Here is a 6000-nt window from a genome sequence, read left to right on the forward strand (position 1 = left end):
CACAGTGTTTGAAGAGAGAGAAAGAGCTTTGGAAACAAAACAGTGAGAGCTGCTGAAGATAACAATTCAAATGCCACCCAGCTGAGGGACAGTCTGCTTGTTGGTTCCCAACTTAGGACTTGGAGGCTGTTCATGTGAATAATGTCACATAAAATTACTATATCCTTCACTTACCTCCCAGAAGGACATGTGCCAAGGTCCAAACAGCATGTCTATAGTTTCTCTTCCTGTAACCGACTGATCAGAAGAATTGCTGAAAGTGTTATTCCTTCTATATATAGTGGTGAATATTTTAGAAGAATTGGAGACAATCCATTTAATAAACATTTTCTAAATCATTGTTCCAAGCACAGCCTTAGGGATACAAAAATAAAAATAAAGAAGATTTCCTGTCCTCAAAGAGTTTACATTACATTGTATGGTTGGGATAAACCATATAAATGCATAGTAATTTAGCCTGGGAGACACTACTAATAACCAGAAAGAATTATAACAGGCTTACCTAAGGAGGTGACACAACAACTAAGTCATGAAGAAATTTAGGGATTTTCAAAAGGTAGAGGTGTGGAAGGCAGTTAAATGAGAAGCCAAGTGATATCGTCCAGGCTATTTCATAATAATAGCTTCGTATACACCGGTCCTCCTCCTCCTCCTCCTCCTCCTCCTCCTCCTCCTCTTCCTCCTTCTTCAACTTCTTCATCATCTTCTTCTTCATCATCTTCTTCTTCTTCTCATAAGTCACAATCCTTCTATGCTAAATGTTCACCAATTATTGTCCAAGTGCTCAAAATAATTGGTTATTATTATTGAAGTGTTGTGATTCAAGTTCATCTTCTATAGCATTATCAAGACAATTTTAGTAGCAGTCAAGTACTTGTTTCCCTATAGGTTTCATTTCTTCTGCTAAATCTCTAAATTTCGAGAACTTTTCATTCCACCCAATTTGGAGTTTAGGCATGTTTACCATGCTGGTATGTATGAGAAACAGTGTTCTTATGTTTCTTTGTATCAATGTTACATTCAGGTGATTGTGGGTAATAGTCTTGTGTTTAATAAGACTTTAATTCCAAAACAGTTTATCTATTAACTTCTCAGGGATATTTTTAGTTTGTTTTGAATAGATAAGCACAAGCTTATTGCTAATAGTAATTCGATTTCTTCATCTATGCTATTTCTTTCAATTAAGTCAGGAAATATATCGTATTTCAATACACCAAAGATCTGGGATTCCCACCAACAAACTCTGAGAACTCAACAAATATTATTAGCCATTTACAATGAGATAGACCCTAGGTTAAGTAAAGAAGATACAAAGATTAAAAAAAAGGAAACAGTCCCTGAGTTCACAAGGGAGGGATGAAGGTATAGATAAATAAATGCGAAATACACACAAGAAAATTACCTGGAAATTTAGAAATTTAAAGATGGAAGAGGGAGAACATTAAAAATAGAGGATGTGGTGTGAATCAAGGAAGGTCTCTTGTAGCATTTAAGCTGAACCTTAAATAGAATTAGAGATTCCAAGAGGCAGAGATGAATAGAAAGAAAATTTTAGGCATAATAGGGGACAACTTGCAAAGACACAGAATGCTGTGTTTGGGGAACAGCACTGGTTAATTCTTCCAGTTATCATTGTACATGGTAGATGTTGAGTCAAAGAGTGAATAAGTTTCTGAAATGCTTCCTGGGACCTGGAAGCTGGAGACATTTGGTTGCAGGTAAGCATCTAAAATAAAGCTTTTCTTCTGAACCTTCTTCCAGCTTTCCAAATCTCCATTGGCTGTCAAAGTGTCATGGAAGGGAGCTATCTTTGAGATATTTGGTGCCATTTTAGTCCAACACACCATCTGGCTTCACTGTGATATTTCTCAAGTTTTTTGGGAACTTAGAGAGTGAATTGTAGCAATGAAAAAATCAGGAAAAAGTTAACTTCTTCAACCTCACTAAAAGCTTAGATTCAAGAGTGGGTAAAAGTTTTAGGCAGTAACTATTTTATATGAACTGAGTCACTCAACTCCAGTTATTTAATATGGTCTAAAAAAAAGCTAGCCACATCTTAGGAGCTAATTGGGAGTTAAATAATCTAACTTTGCCTCTTTCTTTTCTATTTTAACTCTACTTCATCTCTTCTAATAGTACTATGTTTGCTACCTAATATAAATTCATATGATTTTAACAGTAGGTTTAAGAATTTTTCCTTTGTGTCTTTAAAATTAGAAGTGAATGATCTCATTGTGAAAGACACCATGTTTTCATTTTCAAGAAGAGAATGCATATTAGGAACTCCCTAGAATGTCACTTCATAGTACAGAATATAACATTAAAATCATGAAAGAAGATTGTCATGATGATGCCACTTTATAGTTGTATTTGGATTAGCATTGAGGTAATAACTCCATAAAGTAAATGGTAAGGAATATTTGGTTGTTCAAAAAGTGAAAAAAAATAATGGAGATTGGTGAAAAATGACTAGAAATTTATATTGTCTGCTAGTACTTTATGAATTAATATGAATTATCATGGTGTGAATTTTTAAAATTAAATTTATTTTTAATTAATAATCTATTTTCTTCCCATTAAGAAAAAAAGAAGAAAACAAAGCTCCTAACAAACACTGTCAAGCCAAATAAATTCCCACATAAGCCATGTGTAGATAAATACAGATAGAAAAATAGATAAAGATAAATATTTATATTTGTGTGTATATCTCACTCTGTACCTTGCGTCCATCACCTTTCAGTGTAATGTTGATGATGATGGTTTCATAATTAAGGAGGAGTTCATGTCAGGATCTAACAGAGCTATTACTATACTGAAGAAATGCCAAAAAGCAAAGAGTAAGGTGCTAATTCCAGATAAACTATGCATTTTATAATTTCACCTTTTCCCTCTGCATATGGGATCATAGGATTCACAACTGGAAGGGATCTTATAGATCTTGGATCCTGTTCCCTTCAGTTTACAAATGATGACATAGGGCCATAGAGGTTAAATGGCTTGCCCAAGGTCATACAATAATAAGTAGCACATTTGAACTTAGGTCTTTGTTCTTCCAATCTAGAACTTTTCCCACTATACTACATGTAGCTGTGGGAAGAATGATGAGCTTAGAGTTACAGGAGCTGAGTTTCCACCCTGCCTCTGCTACTTATGAACTAGTAAATCACTTACTTCACTAGCCTTAGTCTTCTCACCTGTAAAATGAAAGCATTGGAGTAAGTGATCTCCAAGGTTCCTTCCAGTTCTTGACCTACTGTCTGGTCCATCGAGCTGTGCATGAATGGCGTTGTCTGAGAATACACAGGAATTAATTTATATCAGTATGCTAGCACACTGATGAGAGAACATTTCATGAGTGAACTTTCACCTAAAATTATAAATCTTCCTCCCTAAAGAGGATTTCACCTGATGATGAGAATCACCATTACTTCTCTTAGTTTTTTTTTAAACCTCTGAAAAAAATATGGTAAATTCCATATATTCATGTCCAACAGTCCAAGTAGAAATTCAAATAAATGTCAGTGGTCAATATCCCGTAGATAGCCTCCCATCACCAAATGGCCCAAAAGAGTCTCAGATAAACATCTGCCATACATACAGGATACCTAACACTGGACTCACACATTTATTTCTTTCTCCTACTCTTCAATTATAAAGCCACTGTGCTACTTCAGGCTCTATTCCCTTCTGTCTGGCCAATTATAATAACCTCCCAAATGGACCATAACCTCCTCATTTTCACTTCCTCTATCTTCTGTACTGCTGCTAGTGCTTAGCATGTTTGGCACAAACTTAATAAATATTTATTGACTGACTGTATGACTGTCAAAGTGCTCTTCTTAAAGCACAAGTTAAATCCTTTCTTACTTCCTTCCCTCCTTCCTTCCTTTTTTTCTTCTGTCTTCCATCATCTAACCAAACTGTCCTGTTTATTATTCCCAAAACATGCCAATCCATTTCCCATCTCCATCCCTTTGCACAGTTTGTTTTCTATATATAGCATGTATTCACTTCTCACCTTCTTGTCTTAGAAATAATCTTTCTCCAAAGTTCTACTTATGTGAAGCCTTCTATAGTAAGCCTTTCCTGATCCCTTTGCTTGTTAATCATCTCTTCCTCCTCAAATAATCATGTATATACTTATATGCTCACATGTTGTGTCCTCCCAGTATAATATGAGCTCCTTAAGGGCAAGGATTTTTTTTTTGTATCCTTAGATACAAGTTAAGTGAATGAAAGCATTTATTAAGAACTTATGTTTTAAGCCCTCAAGTTGCTTATATTTTATATGACACCTGATAATATGTATAAGATAAGTAAATGCAAAACATAGATTACAAAATAAATACAAAGTTCTTTCAAAGATTATTATTAAGAAAAGAATCCTCTGTAACTCATCATAGGCTTTTTGGAATTGAACTTGGAAAGAAATAGATAATTGGTGAACATCTAAGCATGATATGATATACTACATGTTCAACTGAACACATGGTGGTGCCCCAACATCTCTGTCCCCACAGAGTTACCCCTCATGTCTCTGTCTTTCCCACTCCATGGACTTTTGCTTATGTAGAAAAAGGAAGTCCTTTTACTATAGTGTGCCCTACCTCATTCAAATCAGACCATGTATTCCCCTTGCTGGTTCATTCTGTCAAGTCTGGAAAAGAGAAGATGATGAGCCCAAGAATTGGCAGTCATCACAAGGAAACCTTGACAAGTGGAACTACAGGGGCAGGTCCTGAAAATTGGAAGGAAAAGTAAGTCCCTAGTAGCCTCAGGCAGGGAGTATATAACCCAAGCATTCCTTGGAGTGTCCGGTACAAATTGCCCCTTCTGGCCTTTCTGCAAGTTTACTTTGTTTTGTGATTGTAATGGGCCATTGATAAGATATCTCAACTGGTGAGTATTTTTGCTGTTGTTATTTCAGAAGTAGGGCTAGACATCTTTTGTCAATTCTTATGTTACAGAGGAAATAGCATTGATTCTGGTCTCAGGGGACTTGGGTTCAGGTGCTATCTCTGAAATTCTCTGTGTGTCTTTGGTCAAGTCATTTAGCCTCTTTAAGCCTCAGTTTCCTCATTGGTCAAATGAAAGTCTTGAACACAACTTTTGTTCTATGCTAAGCTCACCATAGTTGCTCTCCCATTTCATGTACTAGAAGCTTTCCTTGGTTTCCCCTGATATTTAGAGAGTTCAGGTGGAGCACTCTGGTTTTCTGTTTATCAACTCTCATCATTACTGTCTGACTCTCTCATCTTTTCTTCTGACCATACCTAGATATTCTCCTAGAAATGAAGTTCTTTTTTTCCCCTTTTCAATGCAAAACATATATATATCCTTTTAAAAAGGTTTTTTTTATCTTACTGATATTTTCCAATGTGTTTTTTATAATAATTAAAAAGGATAGGGTTAAAAAAAAGCTCAACAAAATTAACTATCTCATCAGCCAACTCCAGAATTATATGCACTGTTCTACATCAATAATTCCAACTTCCTATGATGAAAGGAAAGAAGTACATTCTTCTTTGGTGCCAAGCTTGGTCACCATAATTTTCAACATTCATTTTTGATGATTTCATTCTTATCATATCCAGTTTCATTGTTGTAGTAATTATGATTTTTTTTTGGTCTGCTTACATCTCTTTGCATCAGTACATATAAGCTTTCCCATGATTCTATATAATCATCATTTTCATATTTTTTGCAATGCAGTAAGATTCTATTCAAATATCCTAATTTATTAAGCTTTCCCCCAAATAAAGGGCAGCTACATTGTTTCTAGTTGTTTGATACTTCAAAAAGAAGTCCTTTAAATATTCTGGTGCATATGGTACCTTTCTTTGTATCATTAACGATGTTGCCATATGTGTTTAATAATGGAATCCCAAACTGCTTTTCAGAATTGTGGGAGCAATACATTACACCATGACAGTGTACTACCATGCCTATCTTTCCATAATCCATGCCCTTTTCTGTCTTTGAATAGTCCCATCCATTTGT

This window comes from Phascolarctos cinereus, unplaced genomic scaffold (genome assembly GCF_003287225.1).
Source record: "Phascolarctos cinereus isolate Bilbo 61053 unplaced genomic scaffold, phaCin_HiC Scaffold_1;HRSCAF=81, whole genome shotgun sequence".
NCBI lineage: Eukaryota > Metazoa > Chordata > Mammalia > Diprotodontia > Phascolarctidae > Phascolarctos > Phascolarctos cinereus.